This window comes from Colobus angolensis, unplaced genomic scaffold (assembly GCF_000951035.1).
Source record: "Colobus angolensis palliatus isolate OR3802 unplaced genomic scaffold, Cang.pa_1.0 Scaffold218, whole genome shotgun sequence".
Lineage (NCBI taxonomy): Eukaryota > Metazoa > Chordata > Mammalia > Primates > Cercopithecidae > Colobus > Colobus angolensis.
The window spans coordinates 312,088-339,086 of NW_012115355.1; the positions used below are offsets into that span (position 1 = coordinate 312,088).

At 38.8% G+C, this 26,999-nt stretch overlaps 1 long non-coding RNA gene across 1 annotated transcript in view; it reads right to left on the reverse strand.

Annotated features, from left to right (window-relative positions):
- The window catches only part of LOC105512708, a 46,329-nt gene that overhangs the window by 5,707 nt on the left and 13,623 nt on the right, over window positions 1-26,999 (reverse strand). The window contains exon 2 of the long non-coding RNA XR_001001900.1: window positions 6,765-6,978. This is a non-coding gene — a long non-coding RNA (uncharacterized LOC105512708). The remainder of the gene's footprint in view (window positions 1-6,764; window positions 6,979-26,999) is intronic.

Consider the following 26,999-nt stretch of genomic DNA (forward strand, 5'->3'; position numbering starts at 1 on the left):
ATGGGGTGGGAATACTTAAATCTGGTTTGGAGAAAGTGAAAGTAAAGGGAGGAGAGCAATACTGAAGATTGTAACCTAAATATTCTCCCTATAAATAAAACTTCCTGCAGAAACTCAGGTCAGATGTCTTTAAGCTGCAATACAGTAGAATAAAACATTCTCCATCTCTCATTTTATCAGGCTGCATTTTTAAAAATCTCCTTTTGTGGAACTAGTGAGAGTCTCTGGGAACCAAGTTCATATCCATAATAATGAAGCTAGATAAGGGTACATGACTCAGATTCTGCCCATCAAAACAAACCATCGAAGCACCATGTGAAAGGCTTTGATAAGGCCCTGTGAAGACAGTTTATGCAGTTCATTTGTCATTGAATATGGTTTCATTCTTAGCACCACATTTTTAAACAGCTTGATTTTTAAAAAATCAATAGTCCTTGAGTAAGAATGATATCAGAACAACAATCTTCAATTTAATATTGAGGGCCCCTTTTCACATCTTTTTAGCTTTAAACTGACTTGTATCATAGTCTAAATTCCAACAGTGACTTTCAAATGCTTCCAGATTAATTCTTTGTTACTTTTGTCATGTAGCACATGTACAGTCTCTTTTTTACTAGTGGTTTTCAAACTTGCATTTTGAGCTGAGAAATCTCTCATCAAATAAAATCTGACTCAGAACCCAACAGCATAGAGGAACTGCTCCAGGAAGTATTTCCTATCTGGAAAATCATTGCCCTATACCAAAAATACTTTCACTGACAGGTTTCCTAACCAGAATAGAGGAACATTAAAAATCTAAGTTGCTCAAAGAATAGAAATTTGTTAAGTAACATATGTAGAAAATAATATATAGTAACTATGGTCTTGAAAAAGTTGAATTCCAAGATTAGGCTTTGTGACCAGAAATAGAAATGGCTACACAGGTTCAAGACTGAATTTCCCAGTCTGCATTCCCCATCTCCTGCAGGTGGGAAGGGCTGAGGCTCTGGAGCAGCACATTAGCAGTTAGCTCCCTTGCCTCTCTCCTCAATGGATATCCTCCCAATAATTCAATGTTGCACATGTCCTAAGCCTAGGGCTTTCAAACTGGGTAACTGATTCAAACACTGGGAATGCGGGTCCAGAATATGACCCATTTGGGAGAAAACCTAAGTGGGTCATATTCTGGACCCACATTCCCAGTCGAGACAGTACAAATGATAGTGGTGGGAGGTGATTGCCTAGGCAGATAGGGGCAGGCTGCTGGTGAAACCCCACCTTGAAACCAAGATTAAACTAAAGCCCGAAAACCAAGCCACAAGTCTCGGATAAATCCATGGATTGGATTGGAAACATCTCTTCCTGTTTGGCATGCTTTCCTCTGATTGATCACCTCCCTTCACCTGTTTAACATATACCTACCCTTCCCTGATTGTTTTTTTACACTGTCATGCCCACCTTTTGTGGTGCCTTTGTTTTAGCCTCGTTTGCATACTCATAAACCAATCAGCATGCACTCTCCCATTCTGAGCCCATAAAAGCCCTGGACCCAGACACACTGAGAGAGAGACCACCCAGCTTTGGGTAGGGGACCACCCTTCCCTCCCCCCCATTGAGAACTGTTCATTCACTCAATAAAATTCTCCATCCTCCTTACCCTTTGATTATGAGTGTAACCTCATTCTTCTTGGACATGGGATAAGAACTCAAGAACCACGAAATGCGGGTGCAAGCTGTAATACAGGCAGGCAGGGGCACAGCTGTGGGCTAAGCTGGTGCACGAGCCAGGTGTGGCCTCGTGGGCCGAGTGGGTGAAGTGCCTCCTGCAGCAGGCCTGGGGCCAAGTGAGGCCCAGGTGGGTGCATCGCTGGCCATGGAGGGCTCCAACTGGCAAAGTAGCAGACAAAAATCCTGCACCATAAAGATATACTCTTAAGTTGCTTAGACTTTGACATAAGACTGGAGAGAAAGAATTTTTCTTCCAACACAAGCATGCCAAACCTTGTTTTGCTAAAGGGAACTTTGATCCCAGAGGCACTATTCTACAAACAGCAATCCCCTGCATTATATTTGAGAAGACTAACCATCTTTAAGATGAGTCCCCATTTTCCAGTTCTAGACTGGAACCCTTGGTTTTTATAAGTCTACAATGGAAAAACATTTCCATATCCCAAACAAAGCTACCTGGCAGAGTAGCAGAGTTGGGCATTCAGTAGCAAGGCCCTACTTGCATAGCACAAAGCTAGATGTGTCGAAGTGTTATGAATTGTTCATGGTATGTGACAATCATGATTATATATTTCAGTGTTGTACCTTTGCATTGAAAACCTTCTTTGCCTGAGTTTTCAGTTTCTCTGTTGTTCCTTCAAAGCAGGCAGCCACCATCTCTGAGAGCTGCTGCTATTATAGTAAATAAGAAGTTATGTGCTTCCTATCTGTCTCCTCCTAACTAACTCTCTTCATTAAAGTTGGAAGGAACAGTGGTATGCTGAAGCTGGACAATACAGGCTCATTAGAGCTAACTGTTACATTTTCAGGAATTTTATTTTATTAGGTTGGTGCAAAAGTAATCAAAAGTCATGGCAAAAACTGCAGTTGCTTTTGCACCAAACTAATACATATCACTATTAAAAATTAAATTGTATAACCTTAGAATTAAATAAATTTCTTTTTAAAAAGGTAACAAATAATCCAAACTCTTCACATCTTCATGATTTTACTACATTTTACAACAATCTATACTCATTATTTATGTTCATATTATCTACATGGTAGAAATATCATATAAAACTGTGCAACTCTTTTCCACTCCATGTTCAGTGATGTCACATGGGTAGCTTGAAATGAACTATGAGCATTTACACCATGGAAACTGGCAAACACAAAAACATAGGGCTATTTATTTATTTCAAGAGAACTAGTTGTTAAATGTTTACCATCACACCATTGACAATGAGAGTATGAATAGATGTCAATTCCTTTGCCAATGCTTCACAAAACAATTACTTATGTTTACATGACTGGCTAGTGAGATATTTTGCTATCAACTAGCTATTTTTATGATATTGTGAGCCTTGATACTCACAACTGAATTCCTTCATTCTCTCTTTATCACCAGTGAAAATTGTAAATCAGCAGCAATAAAGAATTAAATTGGGTTTCATCAAGAAATAAAAATGATGCCAATCAACTATGTGGGTAGCATTTTATGCTGTTAGAAAAGAAGTAAATATATGAAACTCATAAGTCTATTGCATGAATGTATCAGTCAGAGATGAAGGAAAAGCTATCACAAGGGGAGGGACATACATTGTGCTTTGTGAAAACAGTGTGCTAATATAAGAAAATGCACTGCATGGGTTCATAATTTGGTAATTATATGAGTTCATTAGTTGCTATATATTTGCTGCGCAGTAATTTGTCCCTGATAGACAGCTTTACTGAAGATCCTGGGATCAGGTCACAGAAGAATGATTTAGTAAACATCTAATGGCTATTGTCAATGTGGCTCACATTCAAAACCAGACCCATCTGTAGATGGGGATGCCTTGTGTGGTGCCTTTCTGTTTCATTTCCTTCACGAGGGAAGTCACAGTATTTCTACTTCCTGGGAGTCCAGGCCCTGAGCCCCAGAGAGTATTCACCTCCACCTTATGTCCTACATCCCTAGTCCTTAATGTTTGTCCGAGGATTAAACTTATTCCTGAATAATTAATCCTAATAACATTTTCATTGGTGAGTAAAGGATATATATATATATATATATATTTATATGTGTGTGTGTGTGTGTGTGTGTGTGAGTTCTGCTATTTATGTGTGTGTGTGTGTGTGTGTGTGTGTGAGTTCTGCTGTAAAATTTCAGAGGACCAAAAACTCTGTGATAAAGGTAAATAGTATTTTAATGCAATATATTTTAAAAATTAAACTTAATGCAAAAAAAACCCATGATTCATAGAATATCAAAATTTGAAGTAAAGACAGGATTAGACTTTAAGATAAGGGTGCTGTTCCCACTAGTGAACCAGGCTTCCAAGTGGAATGCGTTTATTCCCATTTTCATTTGTTTCCTGTGAGTTTGCTCAATTAACTGTTTCTTTTCTCTCCTAAATTTTCAGCTCCTGTATAGGCATTCATTTCCCAAAGACTACAAACTTGCTAAGTTCCAACCACCTTTGAAACGAAAATAAAAGCAAGAACTGCCTCATTTCAATTCCCTTGATTTTTCTCCTGTTAATATCCCACGCATTTTCCTTTATACAAGTTCCTTGAAAAAGTAACCTGTGCTCAGTGTCTTTGTATTTTTACCTCCCATTCGGCATTTCCTCACCGCACAATGTTCATTATTCCTGTCTTTTGTGTGTTGAGGGGAGACAGGGTCTTGCTCTGTCACCTAGGGTGGGGTGCAGTGGGCTGAATTCAGCTTGAACCCTCTGCCTCCTGGGTTCAAGCAATTCTCTTGCCTCACCCTCCCAAGTAGCTGGGATTATAGGCATACACCCCCACGCCCAGCAAATTTTTGTATTTTTTATTAGAGATGGGGTTTCACAATGTTTGCCAGGCTGGTCTTGAACTCCTGGCCTCTAGTGATCCATCCACTGTGGCCTCCCAAAATGCAGGGATTGCAGGCATGAGCCACCGTGATTGGCCATTCCTGTCTTTTTGAGAAATCTCCTCTTTTTGACTTCTATGATATCACAGTTTTATTATTCCTTTTTCTACCTCCAAATATTCCTTCTCAGTCTTACTTGCAATCTCATTTATTTCTGCCCTTTCTTAAAATGTTGGCAATCATCAGGTGATAGCATCATCCTCTGCTTCCCTCACCCCTCCTTCAGTGACCACATCAACTCCCATGGGAGAACTATCAAAAACTAGCATACAACACTTATTTCCAGCTCTGAACACTCTCCTGGGATACAGATTTTTATATAGACAGCCTACTAGACAGCCCCTCTTGGCCACTCATAGACACCTCAACCTCAACATATCCTAACACACTCATTACGTATCTCATTCACCACCACTCTGGTTGGCTTTACCTCTACTATTTATCTGGTTGAATGGCACAGGAATTCTTGGTCTTGGCCACTCATAGACACCTCAACCTCAACATATTCTAACACACTCATTGCGTATCTCATTCACCACCACTCTGGTTGGCTTTACCTCTACTATTTATCTGGTTGAATGGCACAGGAATTCAACAAGGAAGCATGAAGCCACTCCAGAGCACTCCTTTTCCTCAAAGGCTAGAGCCCTGAGTACTCCTAAGGACACCACATGCAGCATCCATGGAGCTGCCAAGAAAAGCCCTCAGAATTTCACTTAGTGTTCGCACACAGGACTTGCGGGACAACCTGTGATCCTGGAAAGACCATCCCACATTATCACATTGTATTCCTCTTCTGTGCCCTCACCTCCTGCTTCTCTTCTTCCTGCTTCCTCTGTGCCAGAAATGCTAACCTTCCTGCTTCTGCCTGGATCTTTCTTCCTCCAGATACACAGCTCCCCACCTTCCTTTGCTCATCTGTCTACTGATAGGAATATCTGCCCTTGAGGCCTTTCCTAACCACCCCACATAAAGTTAGCAACCTACTCCTCTACTGTTCTCTTGTCTTCCTATCCAGCTTCATTTTCCTTCGTAGCACTTATACACACCTGACTTATTTTGTTTGTTTATTTTTCTTCTCTGTTAAAAAGGGCATCCCCTGAAACCAGGGTCTAGCTTACTAACTATATTTTCATCACCTAGAACAGTGTTCAATCTTTAGTAGAGACACAACATACATTTGTTAAATGACTGTATTATTAATTACTATCATACCTACTCCTTCAACATTTATTGTCTCTATCAGTTTCCTTGGATATTCCTCACATATTCAATAAATGTTCACTCAGCTCCTCATACGGGGCCTACAGAGTGCTGGCTGCTGCCATTGTCACTGCTGCAGGACTCATTATCTCCAGCCTGGACTCTTGGAATTGTCTCGTAATTGGTTTCCTTGCTTATAGTCAGTTCTCCTTTTTATCTGTTCTTCATGCCATTGCTAGGCTGTCTTTCCAACTTAGCTCAAATTGATAGCTTCTCTGTGAAGCATTTCTCAACAATTTCAATAGAACATCTTGCCCTTCCTTGTGCCTCAATGTGTCTTGTACAGAGGGTTATAATAGCACACATACTATGGCACTTTGCTGAACATATTTTTACATCTGTCATGTATTATTAGACTATAAACTCACTGAGGACAGATGCTATAGTCTTTTATTTGCCTTGAGTTTTATTTATCCTCACTATTTAACACAATACCAGGGCTATCATGAATGCTTGATAAATATTTGTTGAATAAGTAACATCGTAGTGTTATCAACAAATTAACTGTCTTGATGCCAGAGAGTCTAAAGCACTTACACACAAATCATAGTATGTTTTTCTAACTTTTAAAAAAATGATGTGAACATACATCTTTGTATGATAAGTAAAAAACAGGTATTATTATCTCCCTCTAACAGAAGGAGGATTGGATTTATATCTGCTTCCTAAGATTAGTTTGCACCCATAACTGGATTGATAGCATCAAGTCTAGTGTGCAGATTATTAAATTGGATGCTGAGGGATCAGCAAAGAAAAGTAGAAACATTTTCTGCCTTCAAGGATCATATTACCTGAAGGGGAAGACAATACCCATAGAAAATAGGTAGGAAAATAGGTCCACTGAAGCTCTTCTAAACAATCCTAAAAATGGACCACTCGAATATTGAGAGAAAGGAAAAAATGCTGAAATGACATCTGTAATCAAACTGGAACTTCTGTTGGAGATCAGCATCCGTATTCAGATGACAGCTGCTCTACCCAGAGGGCTGTACACAGGGAGACAAGTCACCTCTTCCAAGCCTGTAGTGCTCCCTAACGGCCAGCTGTCCGGAGCATGCAGCAGAATCGCAGCATCCTGACAGTTTAATTCTGAGCATCACTTCCGCAATTTACCTGGAGGGAAGAAACTGAAGGCAGAATGCATAGGGAGATGATGATGAATTCCTAACAACTATTCTAGGTTAAGTACCACTGACAGGTCAATGGGTAGAAGGTTTCAGTTTGAAGGAGGCTGCTAAAAAGTGACTAACTCCGTATTTCTAAGACTAAATCAAAACTCTACCAGGGATTCAGCTTCAAAATTGTGATAGTTTGGTTTTCTGGGAAAATGACTGTGTACAAAGAGGCAGGAAGTCAATTAACATTTCTAGGCACTTTTCATGTGTTTTAAATAGTTCTTTCAAACCCTCTCCCAAATGAATCCTCACAACAATATTGTGAGATAAATATTACTAATTGCATTATTATAGATGGGGATATTGTAGAAAATAAAGGCCCACATGAAAACAGTATGTCTTTTTATCAGTGTTGATATACTCATGAATACTTACTGTAATCAGTAGGTTACAATCTATTAGTCTCATTTATTTTGTTACCGTTCCCAGCTTTGACCATGGGGAGTTCCCTCAAGTGGACTCTGGTATCCTTTTCACATGACTCGTCAATTTTTTATCGTTTCCTTACTTTCTGCCATCACAAGATATTTCAGGCTCCCCTTGTATTTCTTTTTCGTCAACTCTGGAATCAGCCAAGGATCCCTGGTTCCTTTTATTTGAGAATGATTTTAAAATGAAAATGCGATCTGAGCGCTGGGTGGGCTCATTTGCCAAGGTGTTATTGTTTCTAGGGGTTCACAGAGAAAACAGACGAGAAATATATGCATGTATACACATACGTAAGTTCCATGTACATCCATCTACATCTTTTTCTATCTCTAGCTATCTCAGATATATCAAAAACACAAGTTCACACTGATATCTCAGATTCCAAACCACCAACTCAGGGTTCATTCTAGCCTGTCCCATCTCTGTCTCCAACAGTGAGGAACCAGACTCTCATTACCCCCAATATATTTATTTATTTGAGCAGTCCTAGAATATATACAAAGTAGTTATTGAATTGCTAACTCACATGCTGGTGAAAAACAAATTCAGTAACAATATTTGTGAACAGTTTTTTTTTTTTTGTCTTTAGCCTTACAAAATACAGTCAAAACATTGTTTTTCAAATTTGTTACTGTATTTCATTTTGGATATTCTCTACTTCCTAATTCATTTTGACTGTTTATTCAATATGACTAACATGATCGTGATATCAAAAGTCAAAGCACGTATGTGTGTGTGTACATATATATATATACACATATATATCTAAAGATATTATCAGAGAAATGTCATCTCCCTTTAGTCCTTCTCCTTTGTTCCTGCTCTCCCATTCTTTCTATCGAGTCCCTACCCATCTCCTTTGGGTAACCAATCTCATTAGTTCAGGTTTATTCTTACTGTGTTTCTATTTGCACAAACAAGAAGATACATGTATATTTTCTTTCCCTTTTTTTGTTTTCTTTCTTTCTTCTTCTTTTTTTTTTTTTTTTTTTTTAGACTCTCACTCTTTTTCACAGGCTGGAATACAGTGGCATGATCACAACTTCCTGCAGCCTCAACCTCCTGGGCTTAGGTGATCCTCCCACCTCAGCTTCCCGAGTAGCTGGGACCATAGGCTCATGCCATCATACCCTGGTAACTTTTGTATTTTTGGTAGAGACAGAGTTTCACCATGTTGCCCAGACTGGTCTCGAACTCCTAGGCTCAAGAAATACACCCACCTCAGCTTCCCAAAGTGCTGGGGTTACAGGCATGAGCCACCACGCCTGACCTTATGTGTGTACTTTTTAATACTATGTTATACACACTAGGATGTGCATAACAGCCCCAGGATTTTCACTTAAAAGTATATCCCGGGGCTGGGCGCAGTGGCTCATGCCTGTAATCCCAGCACTTTGGGTGGCCAAGGTGGGCGGATCACCTGAGGTCAGGAGTTCAAGACCATCCTGACCAACATGGAGAAACCCCATCTCTACTAAAAATACAAAATTAGCCAGCGTGGTGGCACATGCCTGTAATCCCAGCTACTCAGGAGGCTGAGGCAGGAGAATCACTTGAACCCAGGAGGCGGAGGTTGCAGTGAGCCAAGGTCACGCCATTGCACTCCAGCCTGGGCAACAAAAGCGAAACTCTGTCTCAAAAAAAAAAAAAAGTATATCCTGGAAATTAATCCATATCACTAGTTTCTTGCTGAATGTTCCTGGTCTTTTAGGTAACAAGCCTCTGCTTTGTCCCCCAGTTCTGCCAGGAGTTCAGTTGTCCAGAGAGCCTTTCTCCTCCTCCAGATCCCAAATTTGGCTGAGGAAATGTTTCTCTCCCTTTTATTTTTGTTCTTTGAGGGGACCTTTAGTCTATGTCTCTCTTGGAATTTAGATAACACCATCCCTGGGGCATGGCCACATCTGGACTCATCTTTGAACCCTGTCACTGAAGGGATTCAGTGCTGCTTTAGAGACCAGGTGGCGAGGGGAACGTGTGTAAAAATGGAATAGAATGCACCAGATAAAGGTATGGACTTAGAAACAATATGGAAACATGAGGGCATCCATCTGGGACTGGCTTTACCTTATCTTACCCTCCTCCCTCCCCATCACACTGTCTGTTGCTTCTTTGAACCATCTCTACTTCTTTTCCTTTTCAAAGCAACTCTAATGTTTACTTCATCTGCTCTCCTCTGTGTGTCGGTAGAAAGGGGATTATTTCTTTTCTCCAAGGTTTCCCCTGTTGAATGCGGTCCCTTGATAACAAACTTTCCAAATCAGTTGTTTCCTAAACATATTTTCAAACATTCAACCAGCTTTGGTCTTTGCTAGATCCTCTTTTGGGAGTGCCTTTCTACTCCTTCTCTACCTGGAGAACTCTGGCTTAGCAGATAAATATATCATTATCTTTGTCACATGGTCCCAGTCTCCCTTTTCCTGGAAACCCTGTGGAATGAGTTCATCCCACCTCTTTGCTCCTACAGCTCCCTGTGTACTCCTTATTACAGCATTTTCCGCATTATGTCATTATGTTGTAATTAGATGTTTGCAGATCTGTCTCCCCCCACTAGACCATGACTGCTTGAGGCCTGGGATAATTATGTTTTATTCTTCTTTGTGTCTCCAGTGCCTTGCAGTATCTGCCACATAGTGAGTGCTGAGTAATGTTTAAATGATTTCATTAACTATACTTCTTTGTCACACATGCACAGTCATTTAGCACAGATACAGAAAGGGAGCAACTCTAAAGAGATTTCATGCATTCTGCTAACAAGGAGGAAACCAAAGCACTATGGTTAAGTCAGAAGTTTCTGTTTTTTAGCTGATAATTAGGTCTTGCCGGACCCTTAAATTGAGAGAGGCACTGAATAAAATGGTCAGATTGTCCACAAACTCAACCCAGGCCAACTGGAGAAGTTTCACTCTTGCCTGGACCAAAAAGTCTTAGAATACGGTGAAGGATGGGCTTATGGAATGGTTCTTCCTCTTCTGGAAGCAAATGTCTATAATAATTTAGGTCCCATTGGCTTGTATCTCAACCATGCAACTGGACTTATTAATTTGATCTTTTAATTACTAACAACCTGCTGACCTGAAACTTCTTAGGATCCTCAGAGCAAGGAAATAACCTTCTCCAGGTGAGAGAATAAAAATGAAATAAAACAAAAGCAAGTCTGGCACCCAGCTATGTTGGTGTCTTCCAAAGTATGAACACCATAATAAAGGCTTTCTGCTTCTGTTTCATTATGTGACAGTCAGAGACTGTAAACACTGTCGGTGGCAGAGAAAACAGTGTCTAGAAACAAATAAGAGAAACTAAAGATGAAACTGGGAATATGTGCACAGCTTATGCTTTGGTATTCTGTGGTCATGACAGCTTTTGCTCTTATGAACGTACTGAGTGTGGTGTTCTTTTTCCCTGTAATGATTTCTGAAACTGTGTGACTTGTGGAATTTGCCTTAAAAAATGCAGTGAGTGTTTAATCGCTCAGGGTGTAAGTAACCACATTCTGTTCGACTATGCTTCCAGCCCTCACTTTCCTCCTTATCAGTGACAGTATTCCAAACACTTGTCTCAATTTTCAGATCAAAGCTGATGAAAAACAGACCTCTAAAGGGTTGAATTGCCTTCTGCATTTTTGTTCATCAGAATAAAATACCTATACCACTTGAAAGGGCTGAGTTTTTTTTAGTGCCTCATCTGTAGATTGTAAATTCTGTTTTGCCTTCCTGCTTTACTTATTTCTTACTCTGTCAATGTCATCTGCTTCATGAAATGTATCTTTTAATTAATTATTCTTGTCTCAAGTTGTCTGCTGTAGCTCACTGTCAGGGCAAGAATTCATATCAGTAATATAGGATATGTTGCTCAATGGAAATATCTTGGCTTATTTCAACATGAGATTAACTTCATTTACCCAATAATCACCTTAACTGATTTTTCAGATAAATCTTTTTGTTGTTTATATTTTATTTGAAGTTGCATACAACATTGTTTTTCTAAAAGAGCGGAAATTCAGAAGCATGAGAACATTAAACTGTAAAAGACCCTAGAAGTCTGATTGAAAAAGCATTTAGAGAGAATTCTAAAGCTAGAAGCCAAGTTCAACGACAAAACAATAACAATTTCATTCGTATTCTGATCCATGGGAAATCTCCAAAAAAGGCCTCCCAGAAATGCATAATAAAATATGGATAGTTTTGAAGAGGTTACACATGGTTTTCCTAAGTTTATTAAAACAATGGAATCAGTTATAAATAATGCAGAAAAGATTTATAAAATAAGTGAAGGTAAATAGATTTAAAACAAATAAAAACAAGATGGGTGACAAAATAAGCAAACCTCTATGACTTTTTCAAAGGCAACCTTTAAAAACAATGGTAGATTTTCAAAGCTATTTACTAAAGTGAACAGAAACAAACTTTGCATTTTTTGGAGAACCATAATTTAGTCCTGTTGGGATGAAATTGAGGTTCAAGGGGCCGGGTGCGGTGGCTCAAGCCTGTAATCCCAGCACTTTGGGAGGCCGAAACGGGTGGATCACGAGGCCAGGAGATCGAGACCATCCTGGCTAACACGGTGAAACCCCGTCTCTACTAAAAAATACAAAAAACTAACCGGGCGAGGTGGCGGGCGCCTGTAGTCCCAGCTACTCGGGAGGCTGAGGCAGGAGAATGGCATAAACCCGGGAGGCGGAGCTTGCAGTGAGCTGAGATCCAGCCACTGCACTCCAACCTGGGCCACAGAGCGAGACTCTGTCTCAAAAAAAAAAAGAGAAATTGAGGTTCAAGGATTTACAGGTACTGGTAGAGTATTTCTGAAATGATAGGATCAGAAGTATTATTGAATTTAGATTTTTTTTAAATTTTGGAATATTTGCATATACACAATGAGATATCTTAGGAATGGGACCTAAGTCTAAACATGAAATTCATTTGTGTTTCATACACACTTTATACACATAGCCTGAAAGTAATTTTATGCAATATTTTAAAATAATTTTGTGTAAGAAAGTTTTGACTGCAACTTGTCACACGAGGTCAGGTGGGGAATTTTCCAGTTGGGGCATCATGTTGGTACTCCACAAGTTTCCTATTTTGAAGCATTTTTTTTTCTTTTTTTTGAGATGGAGTTTCACTCTTGCCTCCCAGGTTGGAGTACCATGGCACGATCTTGGCTCACTGCAACCTCCGCCTCCTAGGTTCAAGCGATTCTCCTGCATCAGCCTCCCAAATAATTGGGATTACAGGCATGCACCACCACGCCTGGCTAATTTTTGTATTGTTAGTAGAGACAGGGTTTCGCCATGTTGGTTAGGCTGGTCTCGAACTCCTGACCTCGGGTGATCAGCCCACCTCAGCCTTGCATAGTACTGGGATACAGACGTGAGCCACCGTGCTCGGCTTTGAGGCATTTTTGAGTGGGGGTTTTTGGACTAGGAATGCTCAACCTGTATTTCTGAAAGGAGGATATTCTTTTCAGTGTAATCCTTCAGGACTGAATTTGTACTCCTTTCCTAAGGAGAATGAAGGGTCATCCTTCTTTTAGTCCAGATATTAGGAGCACTATAGTAATGTGATATTTGGTTATTATGACTGACTGCATGGTGTGGAAAGGTCACTGGACTAAAAAGGAAGAACTGTAGGTTCTCATCCCAGATGCATCATTGACTGGTTTTGTGACCTTGGGAAGAATCAATGAATTTGACAAATATTCCTTAATCACCTAGGTACTATGCAAGATGTCAGAGCTAAAATGGCAATAGGAAAACTTCCTCGGCTTTCCCCTGAGAAAGACTGGCAGCAAAAAAAATAATAATAAAGAGCTACACTTGCCACAGTAAGAAATAGATGGGATAGGTCTAGGGACAGAAGTAGGCCTTCCAGGAATTTCAAGCCCTTTGGCCTTGCTAGATTAGAGGGTGCTTGACAAGGTGGGCCGAAGATAAGTCTGGAATCATAGACAGGCACCAAATTGTGCAGTGTCTTTTGCATTACAGTAAGAATTTGGACCTTAATGATGTATTCAGTAATACTCAAATTTTCGTATGCAATCGAATTACTTGGGGGGTTTATTAAAACACAAGTATCTGCCCTTGAGTGACAACATCCAAATCTCCAGTGGCAGGATCAGGACACATGTATTTGACAAGCCCCTCAGGTGCTTTTGGTGTACACAAAAGTTTGAGAGCCACTGGTATAGTCAGTGGGGAACCACTGAAGACCCTGGCGTAAGGGAGTAACAACAGATTTGTATTTTAGAAAGATCACTGTGCAAAGAGCGTAGAGAACAGACTTGAGAGGTATGATCCTGGGGACAGGGAGACTGATTAAAAGACAATTTTCTTTGTAATTCAGGACCCAGCCTCCTCTCCTGGGTATATGTCTGAGAAAAAAATCTGATATATGTACCTTAGGAAACAGTAGAAAAGTGTTCATAGTAGTAATGTGTGGAGTAGCAAAAAAAATAAGACTGTCACAAATATCTATGAATAGGAGAATACATTTTGGTATTTTCTCATAAAAGAATATGCTACAACAGTGAAAATGAATGATTCAAATCTAAATGCAATTAAATAGATGAATCTTACAAACATGGCAGGAGGGTCCCCCTATCCTCAGGGGATATATTCCAAGACCTCCAGTGGATGCCTGAAACCTTGGATAGTACTGAACCCTATATATCCTATGTTTTTTCCTATACATACCTAAGATAAAGTTTATAATTTATAAATTAGGCACAGTAAGAGATTAACAATGAATAATAAATTGGATAATGATTATAATATACTGTAATAAAAGTTATGTGAATATGATCTCTCCCTTTCTCTCTTTCCCTCTCAAAATATATTATTGTACTGTACTTAGCCTTCTTCTTCTCGTGATCTGTTGATTTGATAACTGAGACAGCTACTAAGTGACTTACACGTGGGCAACATGGATGTGTGGATATGGTGGACAAAGGTATGATTTGTGTCCAGCTGGGAAGAAGTGGGACAGTGCAAGATTTCATTATGCTACTCAGAATGGCCTGTGATTTAAAACTTACGAATTGTTTATTTCTGATATTTTCTATTTAATACTTTTGGACTACAGTTGACCATGGGTAAGTGAAACCATGGAAAACAAAACTGTGGATAAATAGGGACTACTACAGAGTTTTGAGAGTAAAAAAAAGCAGTAATGAAAGACTATATACTGTGAAATTTGTTGGGATCAAAATGGAGTGACTTATGTCAGATGCTGGCAAAATGGAGTTAGGCAGTCATGAAGTGGGGGGATTCTTACACATATTTGCCAGAAACTATCACAAGATTCTGCCAAACCCATAATATTGCATAAAACCACCACAACCTTGCACACTGTGCTCCCCTCCGAACAAAAAAAAAAAAGAGAAAAAGAAAAAGAAAAAGATATTTTTGTGCGGACATCTGCCTAGCAAATGCCTCTCCAGTCTTGGACTGATGCTACCCTTATTATTGATCCTTGTAACCAAGGATAATTGTCTCACAACAACTTATGTAACCCTCCTCATTTTACCTTTAAAAATGCTTGTCTTTCTTTGCTTTCCTGGATGTGCCTATGATTTGTCATAGAATATGTGTCCCATGTTGCAATGCCCTATTTTTTCCTGATTAAACTAAATATTTTTAGATAGCCTCTCTCTGTTTGCTATTTAGGTTGACAATACTATATGATACCATTCAAATATGGTTTTAAAATGAATAAAATTAAATAGTTATATACACACATTGTTTTTCAACAAAGCAAGGGAATAAAATCACACAATTTAGGACAGCATTACCACTTGTTGAGGTCAGTGGGTTTGGCTAAGGATAAAATACACAATATCTTCAATGGTGATGATAACATTTTATTGCAGTAGTTGCATGGTGGATTGATGGCTATTTGTGTTTTGATTATGCTTCATAACTTATATTTGGTAACTAGTCTGCAAAGATGGCTCTCCAAAGCACGGTGCCTCCCAGTGTTCATGCTTTTGTATAGTCCTCTCCCACATTGAACCTGGGGCCTTAATCAAGAGGATGCAGCAGAAGTGACACGTGTGACTTCTAAGCCTAGGTCGTAAGAAGCCTTGTATCTGCCTCTTGGGCCTCTTGGAACACATGTTCTGAGAAAGCAAGCCACCGTGCAGGAAGTCCAAATATCCAGACCCTACCATGTGAGAAAGCCCAAGTGAGTCACATAGAGAGGCTGCCTGAAGACCAGGGATGTCTGGCTAGCTATTCCCAGCTGAGTTGCTGGTTATATCAGTGAAGAAGCCATCATGGGTGTCCAGCACAGTTGAGTCTGCAGATGACTCCAGCCCGAGCCACTACCTGTAACTGCATGAGAAACCCCAAGAGACAAGTGCCCAACTGAGCCCAGTTAACCTTCAGAACTGTGAGAGAGAGTAGTACATCATTGTTCTAAGCCACAAAGTTGGAAATGGTTGGTCATACAGGAGATAGTCAGAACATGATGTCACATATATTCTTTTTTATGCATCAAACACTGCAATTTTTTTTTTTCAGAAATGAGATTATTAACACACGTTGGAATCAGACTGTCTGGCTTCAAATCCTGGTTCTGCCACTCCTAGCTTCTGTCACTTATCCCGAATAAGTCACTTAACCTCTCTAAGAATCAGTTTTATCATCTGAGAAATGGGGAAAATAGTTCCTACCTCATAGGTAAGTTGGGAGGCTTAAGAAATACTGACTTTGTATATTCTTATCTAGCCAGAAAGTAAGGACATTACAACTTGTAGGGACCAAGCAGTACTACACAAACTTGCCTCTTCTATGGATGAAAGAGGAAAGAAAAAAGCTTTTGTAACTGGAATGTGGGTTATAGCTCAAGAACTCCTATAAGTATTCATGGTAAACAGGATTCAGCTGGAACAAGTGGCTATAAAGTCTGTTCCCACTCTGTGGTTTTATGAAGATTCATTGATTTCCTGCAGTTTATTTCAGGTATAAAACATGTGAACTCGGATTTCTCGGAGATAGATTTCCCTGATTATTTCCCTAATTTTAGCATTATCTCTGTCCATGTCTTCCCTCTCCTGTGGAACTCTCCACTTTGGGCCCAGTCATCTCATGTTAGGTGAAAGCAAAAAATAAAGGGGTCGTTCAGTCAATCCACTTGATGACTGGTTAATACATCACATAGAAGGAAGGGGCAAGGAATGAGGAACAGGAGACTGATAGTGCTGTTCTTTCTGCAGGGCATTTGAAGTCTGGGAACAGAAACTGTACAAGTGATTCTAGGAAGCAATCTTGTTTGAAAGATGATTACACTCTAGGAAGGGGTGAAATATGACCATTGTGCATCCCAGAGATATCCTCAGAATATGATGAAAGCCAATTTCCACCCTTTCCCATTTAGCTTGGTCCACAAGCTACATGGTTCAGGAACATTAGGAAAATGCCAGCCAGGAGGTAAGCATTGTCTGAAAAGCCTGTTGCCCATGGAGCTTGTGAACCACAAAATATCAACACTGACATCAGCTGGAGGAGATCTGACAGGAATCAGGCACGACATGACTGCAGGCTGCGTAGGGGCTAGGCACTCTATCTGCAGACCCTGGAGCTCACCCAGATCAGAGGATGACTTCCATCTGTTCTCCACACCCACCGGGGCAGAACAAAAAGTCTGGGGTTATAATCCAGCAGTAGGTATATGGGTTAGATGAGCTCCAGAGGTCTCTTTAAGCTCTAATTCAATGAACACTGTCTTTCTTATCTCTGAGAAGAGGTAGCATTTTAAAAAAACGAGTTTGCTTTTGAAAAAAATTGTACTTGTGAAATATTTGTTGAAACTTCATAAATATCTGTACTTTAAAAAATATTTTAACTGCAGTTAAATGTTCAGATTTGCTAGAGAGCTGCCGCAAAACTTCAGAGCTTTATTTACATAATCTTTCTCTTTACAGATTCCTTCTTTCTTCCACTGAATTTTGAGGGGGAAAATAAGTCATTTCTCCTCCAAGAAGTCCCTCTGCTTCCAGCAGTCTGCTACGGTTTTTAGTGGTAATCCTAAATGTCTGGAGTGCAGTGGCGTGATCTCGGCTCACTGCAAGCTCCGCCTTTCGGGTTCACGCCATTCTCCTGCCACAGCCTCCCGAGTAGCTGGGACTACAGGCGCCTCCCACCACGCCCGGCTAATTTTTTTGTATTTTTAGTAGAGATGGGGTTTCACCGTGTTAGCTAGGATGGTCTCGATCTCCTGACCTCATGATTCGCCCGCCTTGGCCTCCCAAAGTGCTGGGATTACAGGTGTGAGCCACCAGTCCCGGCCCAAAATTGATATTTTACTACTATTTAGCTCTCTGATTCCATTCAAGATGTGCCAACTGTCACAACGATATCCTTCACAGAAAAAACATCTGGTTCAGAATCAAGTGTTTCACTTAGTTGTTAATTAAGTTGCCTTCATTTTGGAATGGGTTTCTGTGCTTCCTTGACTTTCCTTACTTTGACAATTTTGAAGATTACAGATTAGTTTTTTTTTTTTTAATAGAATGGTTGTCATTTTGTTACCTCATGATTAGAATCACAGTATGAATTTTGGCAGGAATACCACCAAAGTGATGTTCGTTCTCATTGTATCCTATCAGATGGAATGTGATTTTGATTTGTCTGATGAGCTGATGTTAACTTAGATCACGCTATTAAAGTCACACCTACCAGTCTTATCTGTATTTACCTTTTCCCTTCTTAAATCAATAAATGCTCTATGGGGGGAAACTTGTAAGCTACATAAATATCTTGTTCCATATCTGACTTTCTATTTGTTTCACTGTGGACTCTTAGATTCCTACTTCATTCAATGGATTATAATGTTACTATATTTATTTTGGTACTCAAATGACAGTGGGATCCCCTTGAAGGTGGTTCCTATGTCCTTTTCACATGTCCTTACCTTTTTTTAGTACTTTCTTACTTCCTGGCACAAGAAGATGTTCTGGGCTCGTCTGGTCCTTTTTCTGCCCCAGCCCTGGAATCAGCCATTTCTCTAAGGACCCCAATTCCTTTTAATGGTGAATGGTACTTAGAAACTAAACTTTGATTGCTAGGTGTGCATACTGCTATTGGGGTGTTGCCGCTGCAATTCTCTTGGGCCTTTCAAGCCCTTTCTTTATAGTTGAAGAAATTTACCCATTTGTCACATGTATTGCAAGTAGCTTTTCTCAGTGTGAAGTTTTTGTTTTGACTTTGTGATTATTTTTTCCTGTTCAGAAATAATTGATCATTTTGCTGCCCAATTTGCCCACCGTTCTTGTTTTGCTTCTGGGATTAATTTATTAGCCATTCCACACTTCAGAGTTAAAAACATTTTCCCAATGTCTTCTTCAAATTCTTTCATAGAAAACTATATTTTAAAAAGTCTTAAAGTGCACATTTTTTTATGTTGGTGAAGAAAAAAATGTGTTTCATTTAGAGAGCAAGCTCAGTGCCACAGACCGATTCACTGTCTGAGGAAAACCAAAGATGGATCCAATTTTTTGGATATGTAAGCATTTTGTGAACAGTTCTAGGAGCTCCTTATCCACATTAGTGGTTTTCTTATCCTGGTTGACAATTATCACGACCTTAGGAAATTTTTTCAAACATGCTGGTACCCAGTATCCACCACAAAAAGCAATTGAATCAGAACCTCTAGGGATTGCTGAGTAAGAACTTTTTTAAGTGCTACAGGTGATCTTAATGTGCTGCCAAGACTGAGAACCACTCGTCTAATTACATATCCTCACACTTGTCTAAAATTCTGTCATGAGTAACTGTTTCCTTCAGACTAAGCAATTCCTTTTTGGTTATTTTCTTTCTTGGTTATCTTCTTTTAAAACATAATTTTTTTCAAAGATTTAATACATCAAGTTTCTAATAATTTAGACTAGTGAGTTTAGCAGACTTTGAAAATGAAGAACAAGCATTAAAGTTACAGTTATACATGTGTGGAAACCGCATATGCAGCACACCCACTGTCCTGCTCTGGTTGTACACAGAAGGCAGCAGCTACCTAGGTAAAGGTGATATGGGTGGAAATGTTAATAGGAAGAAGCTTTGTCTTCAGAATAATCTCAAGGGGAACCCTTAACAATACATTTGGAATTTTTGAAAACAAGAGCAAGCTGCAAGGTACGTGATGTTAAAAATATGACCCATTATCTGTGTGATTATGATCAAGTGACTACTTTGAAGAGCCTCAGTTTCCTTATTCACAAAAATGAAGCTGATATTAATACCTCTTTCATGAGATTGTTGTGAGAATTACATCAGATCCTAAAGGTAAAGCCCTTTACATGTACCTCACATAGCAAATACTCAGGAAGTGTTTGCCTTTAAATAACAAATAGCTATTTTCACTCCTAGCCAGTATCACTTCTAACAGATAACTTTTTCTGCATAAACCAAATTGCACATTGACTTAAATTTGCTTCTTGAGTGTCCTGTGTATAATATTCAGTAGTATCACTATTTAATATTAATCTTAGAATAAGAGTTTTGAGCTGAGACAGTTTTTTTTTTCTTTTGGTGACGAGTATGCATTTGTGATTTCTAAGAAAAATTCAGTAAAGGGAAAAAATACACTTAAAATAGGTTGAATAGTTAAATTTTTCATCCTAATTGTTGGAATTATATGGGGGTAACGAATGAGTCCAAAATTGTAAATAATGCTAAAATTGTTTATTGCATTAAAGTTCTAGTGCTGTAACTCTTGCATTATCATGTGTATGTATCATATTCTGGAAAAAGTAATGTCAGAACATGAGGCAATCATGGATGTTACTGAACATGGATATTTATTATGGCATTTAAATTAATATTACACATAAAATATTAAGTGACCTTATTTCACCTGATGTATTTTAAGAGTCAACTGAGCTTGTGACAGTTTGAAATAATAGACAAAGGATCTCAGAAATACACTCAGAATTATGTAGCCTGAGGCATGCACAATTTCCTGTGGTGTCAAGTAAAATGAATATGAAGTACATCCTTAATAAGTAGAAACAAAAACTGATAGCCCTTACAAAGGGGGAACTCTCTTAAGCTTTATATATATATATGAAAAATCTATCAACATAGTTCTTTTATTTAAAGGAAATTGATGGTTTAAGTAAACTGTATTTGTATAGCCATCAATTCTCCTTATAGAGATCTTCCACAGGGAAATTTTTGCACCTGTGAATTGGTTCCAAGACACAGTCAGTTGACAGAGTTTATATTGATGCCTAAACCAGGCCACAGGTTGAAGGGGTTGGGAGAATACTTGCTTCCAGCTAGTAAGTTTTTATTAAGCCTCCAGAAGGAATTAGCTCTATATTAGGGACTGAGATAACTATGGGCTTATGTAATATAATAAAGGATATGTGAAATATTAGAGAATAATTTTTTTTTTTACACTAAACTAAAAAGAGATATTTATTTGGATTGAAGTAGTCAAGGAAAGCTTTGTAAGATAGGACTGACTTGGAACCTAAAGTGTCTGGACAGATGGAAGTGGAGGAAAGAGAAAGAAAGCCTTCCAGGAAGATCACTGTGTAGATGTAAGCTTAGAGGTGAGAATAAGCAAGTAGTATGTGGGGGCTACATTCATTCATTTTTGCTATGTAACAAATCATCTCCCAACATAGTGACTGAAAACAAAGGCCATTTGCCATTGTCCATTATTGTAAGGCTGGATGGGTGATTCTGCTGATCTGGGCCAGGCTCTGTGGATGTCAGCTGGACTTTCTATCAGGTGGGATGCAGTTAGCTGGAAGGTCAGGCAGTGGTGGGCTGGTCTGCAGTAACTCACACGTTAGGCTCATTGGCTGGTTGTTGGTTGGTTGGTGGCCAAAGTGCCTCAGCTCACCTCTGTTTATTCTCTCATCCTCCAATTGCCTGGTCTGTGCTTGTTCTCCTCACATGATAGGGATACAAGGGAGCAAGAGCAAAAGTGTTCCAAAGTCTCTTGAGGCATCAACCTGAACCTGGCACACTATCGCTTTTTGCTAAATTCTGTTAGTGAAAGCATATCATAAGGCCAGCCTGGATTCCAGCGGTAGAGACTTAAATGGGAGGAGCTGCAAAGTCACATCATAAAGGATACAGGGAGAAGGCTACTTTTACAATCTTCCACATGGGCCATCTCACTGCAGTATGGAGAATATGGAAAAAAAAATAGAGCAATTCTCTAGGAAGATTAGTTTGGCAATAGTCCACATAGATATGAGAATTCATGGAAGAGACTGAAATTAAGGAGATATCAGGGGCTGCATCAGTAAACCTGGTGAGAGGCATTAGGACCATGACAAGGATGGAGGCAGTACTGTAAGAATTTTTGTTGTTTTGTTAAAAGTAACTGCCACATAAATTGTTTCATCCCTTTGGAAATATTTGGGAGCATTTTTGAATTGATCTTGGCTCACAGTCATATGTTTCTGAATTGTGCCTTTTCCTATCTGTATCTTTGGGCTGCAGCCTGTCTGGGGTCTTTGGTTGATCATGAGCACACAACATTGTGCTGACTCCCCTAAACAATACCATATATCTAGCAAATCTGCTGGTGTGAGCACTGTGGGTACACATTCATCAGCATTCAGCTGTTCAAGAACCGAAAGATTTTTTTATGGTGTTTGCACTCTCCTGAGTGGAAAGAGTTTCCCAGGAGATTTGAAAGAATATTCCAGTCTTGGTTTCCTGGATCCTGTCTACAGCTTCAAGAATTCTTATTCAAATACTGAACCTGTTATGTAACTTGTTTCTTACCTTTGTTGGTGGGACTGTCCCAGCATGATGTTATCAGCTATGAGGTGGTAGATATCATACTGAATTAACCTTAACTCTACTTAGAGCAATAAATGGTGGTGGTACTGCTTTTGGCAACTACAGATATCACATCAGGTTAAAAAGCAGAAGTGTATTTATAAAAATCCTAAGACTTATGGAACAAGTAACTTTCACAAGAATTAAACAAAATAAAGACTGTACTGATTTTTTAAAGTATTTTATGTTTCTTTAGGAAGTCTGAAGAAAAATGTAATAATTGAGTTAGGTCTTGAAGAGATCTTAAGAGGTCACTCTGAGAATACTTGTCTTAGAATAGAAAAATTAGCTAATACCAACTAAAGATTTCAGATACTCATCATACTTTCCAAATTGATTAAAAAATTTATTGCTTTAATAACTCAAAGTTCAATTGTTATTACCTACCCTGATACTCTTTTCAAATGGCCACATTGTTTTGTTCTAATGATTTAGCTTTTCCAAAGACTATAAATCTTATATGCAAAATTTAATTGCTTCCCATGAAGGAAAGAGGAGATGATGGAAATGCCTAGTATGGGGCTCCAGAAAAACAATGCATTTATCTCTATTTCTGTCTGTTGAGATGTTTTAAGGTTAATAATTGGGAATTGCTCATTTTAAAGCCACATTGCATTAAAAAAAGACACATGCTTCCTGCTGATAGGATTTTCAGACTGCCTAGGATTTATTATAATTTTGTAAGAGAAAAATCTTAATAGCTCAGTGATCAAATACATTATAAAATAATTTTAGAAAACCCAAGTATTTATAATTTTTCTAATTGTTCCTTGTAAATTTCACTTTCCCCTCTTGTACAGTTATGCTATCAGGATTCAGAATTTTAAATTGCAGCTTTCATTCATTTTACAACAGTATGATGAACATTTTATCTTCCCTGAGAATTACTATTTCCAGAGGTAATAAGAACAGTCATCTGTTATATGGTCTGCATTTCTTGAGTTGTTTTCTGTGCTTTTTGTTGTCAGCTTAGCAAAATTAATTAGATTAATTCCCTAAATTCTAGAGAATATTATTAGATATCAATTAAGCATTTATAAATGGTAATTTTAGATAGTAGTTTTATAGACTAATATTAAAAGAAAGTAAACTTACCTAGATTCATATATTTTAATTCTTAGTCTTTATCATAACCTCAAATTTTATCAATATTTTCATTGATTTTGTAGGAATCTAGTAAAAAGTTGTTTGTATGTATTTTGAATAAAATTTTAGCTGACCTTCCTGTTTGTTTATCTACATTTTCAAATAGATCTAGGTACTGGTATAGCCTCCAAAAATTTTTTTAAAAATACCACACACACATATCTAAAACAGATTGGTTGCTGATCCTAAATGCCTTGCTAGATGTCCACTTATTTTGTTTTTATTATTTTTAAAAAGTTATTCTTCAAAATAATGTTTAAAAACCAACATGCACACAGTTTAACCAGTAAGTAAAATGATATACCCTGCCCCACTACTCAGCATCCAGTCTTACTCAACAGGGATACCAACTCAGCTCTTTTTAAGTCTTTGGTAGATAAAATTTCCCAGGCTCCTTTGCAATTATTTGCAGGCAAGTTACTGAGTTTAGGCCTGTGGAATATGAGCAAAAGTGATGCAAGTCACTTCCAGGCCTATCAAAAATTTCCCTGATATTATTCCCAATTTCCCGCTGAATGGCAGGGATTCAGGACCTAAAATAATGGGTCCTTGAATCACTGTTTGGAGGAGAGTTGGTCTCAAGAGTTGCTGGTGGACTGATGCATAAATGATAAACTTATTGTGCCAAAACACAGAGATTTAGGGATTTTTTAAATAGCAGTTAACCCAGCCTGACTAATAGACATTTCTTGATTTACTGCCTCTTTTTGTTTGTTTGTTTACTGTATATCCTCTAGTAGCTTGCCAAAAAAATAGAAAGATACATGGTAGGTAACATTTCTAAATAATTACATTTTTGAAAATGTCTTTTTAAAATTCTCACACTTAATGCAATAATTTGACTGAATTTGAAATACTGTTTTCTTCAAAATTTCGAAGACATTTCTTTAAGCTTTCAATATTGCTTTTTTCTTTCCCTTCATTTTCTCTGTAATCTCTTTCTAGAAATCCTTTTACTCATATCTGGAACCTCTGGGCCTAATCAGCTTGTCTTGTCTTCCTTGCTTTTAATCTATTTGTCTTTTGGTTCAACTTTCCTTATCTCCCTATCATCTTTAGCTCCCAACTCTTCTACAGAATTATTTCTGCTGTGTTATTTTTAATTTTCAAGAACTATTTTTATCTGCTGATTATTTCCCTTCATCTTTTTCATGGATACCATACACAATATCTTTTCTCTCCTCTCTCAAAGTGTTAGTGGTAATTTTTAAAAAACTTTTTTTTCTCCTTTCTTTTTTTTTTTTGAGACAGAGTCTCACTCTGTAGGCCCAGGCTGGAGTGCAGTGGCCGGATCTCAGCTCACTGCAAGCTCCGCCTCCCGGGTTTACGCCATTCTCCTGCCTCAGCCTCCCGAGTAGCTGGGGCTACAGGTGCCCGCCACCTCACCCGGCTAGTTTTTTGTATTTTTTTTTTAGTAGAGACGGGGTTTCACCGTGTTAGCCAGGATGGTCTTGATCTCCTGACCTCGTGATCCGCCCGTCTTGGCCTCCCAAAGTGTTTCTCCTTTCTTTATGTGCTCTAGATTTAGTTTTTGTTTCTTTCTTTTTCTCACATTGGAGAATTTCCTCATATACCTAGTGATCCTTGGATGTTTCTTCATACTTAAGAGTGGAACTGTGAAAAGCTGACTAGTTTTTAATCAGCTTTTGTTTCTTAAATATTTGGCATATTTTTCTAAGGGACTTACATACTGGCAGATTTTTCTATGGGTCTTCAAACAGTATTGGTGATCAGTGTATATCCAACATGCTTGGATGCCAGACTGTTTTCCCTGTAATGTTTCAGCCATTTTTATTCCACCAGAAAGAGCAAGTCGTTCCTAGTATGTGACTTTTTTGCCTCTGCTATTATGCAAGAAACTTTGAAAACAGTTTTTAAAAATTTATCATCAAATTTAAAACAATGTTGTCCCAGGTTGAGTATTGCATGTCTTTAAATGTAGCCAAAAAAGAGCAGAGATTTGCTTCATGGTGATGCTTTGTTTTAAAAAGTCTTGCCAATCATGATGGCTTCACTAATATCCCAAGAAACAAAACACATTCATGTGGAAACAAGGTATAGGTAATTTAAAAATATCATAGCCAGCTTCATTGCTAATATTACTAGATGTAAATTCATAGTTCACAAAGTCTTATTCATAATTTTGATTTGTTTTGACCAATTTGGAGTCAGATCTTGGAATCACCGTTTTGACTTCCCTATGTGAAGGGAGTAGTGGAAATGTTTTCACTGCTACTTTATTATTCACTTGTATTTATATCCCTTGTATTACTTTTGATCAGTGGTTTGTTTGTAGGATCCTTTTAAGCTAATTGTTCATTTTATGAATGTTAGTTAATGCTAGATAATATAATATCCATTGAACAATATGTTATAACTGCAATATGTGGCTATAAGTTGAAATTCAACGTGAGAAAAAGTGCCACTGTCAATGCCTCCAAGTTCCAGAGTGTCACACTGCCTTCAAAATTCCTTTCATATTATGCTTCTCAAACATCCATCAGACAGAGTGAGTAAAGGTACCAGCTACCAGCATTGATCTCTACATAACATTAGCGAAGTTTAATTTCCTACATGTTTTATAAAACAGTTTTTACAAAAATTGTAGATTCTAATATTTTCTCTGCCTGGCATTTTTTCTCCCTCCTTCTCTCCTTCACATTGCCAACCCCTATTTGTCCTTTCAAGACCCAATTCAAGTGGCAGGTCTCAGGAACATTATCTCTGGCCTGACACCCTCACCATCCCTTACCAACACAAACTGGTGAATAACAGAGATGCCTGTCTGGGGGCACTTATATAACCCCATGTTTACCTCTATCTTTTCACAGGACTTGGTAATTGCTACCTTATCTCTATCTTCAACTAAACTTTAAGGATTTAATGGCCTTTACTTCCCCAATACTCAGCACAAGGCCTGGCACATATAGGAAGTTCTTGCTAAATATCTGTCAAATAAAAGGGTGTGTCCGGAGCCTAGTGCAGTGGCTCATACCTGTAATTGCAGCACTTTGGGAGGCCAAGGCAAGCAGATCACTTTAGGTCAAGAGTTCAAGACCAGTCTGACCAACGTGGTGAAACCCCATGTCTACTAAAAATACAAAAATTAGCCAGGTGTGGTGACACACACCTATAGTCCCAGCTACTCAGGAGGCTGAGGCAGAAGAATCACTTGAATCTGGGAAATGGAGGTTGCAGTGAACCAAGATTGTGATGACACTGCACTCCAGCCTGGGCGACAGAGCCAAAAAAGACAAAAAAGAAATGCGTCCGAACCAACGTGGAACAGCTGTCTTCATCTATAGTTGAAGCACAGATACCCTATAAAAGTGTCTTCATTTATGCCCCAGCAGTATGGAGAATTTATCCAGGCCTCTTTTGCGCTGGGCGGCATTTCTACCATCTCTGGTTTCTGATTTGCTGTCTCATACCTGCAGTTGCTTTCTCAGCTTGAACCTTTTGGATTGAAGCCAATTAAAGGCTGGGCACCGTGACTCACACTTGTAATCCTAGCACTCTGGGAGGCTGAGGTGGGCAGATCATGAGGTCAAGAGATCGAGACCATCCTGGCCAACATGCTGAAACCCCATCTCTACTAAAA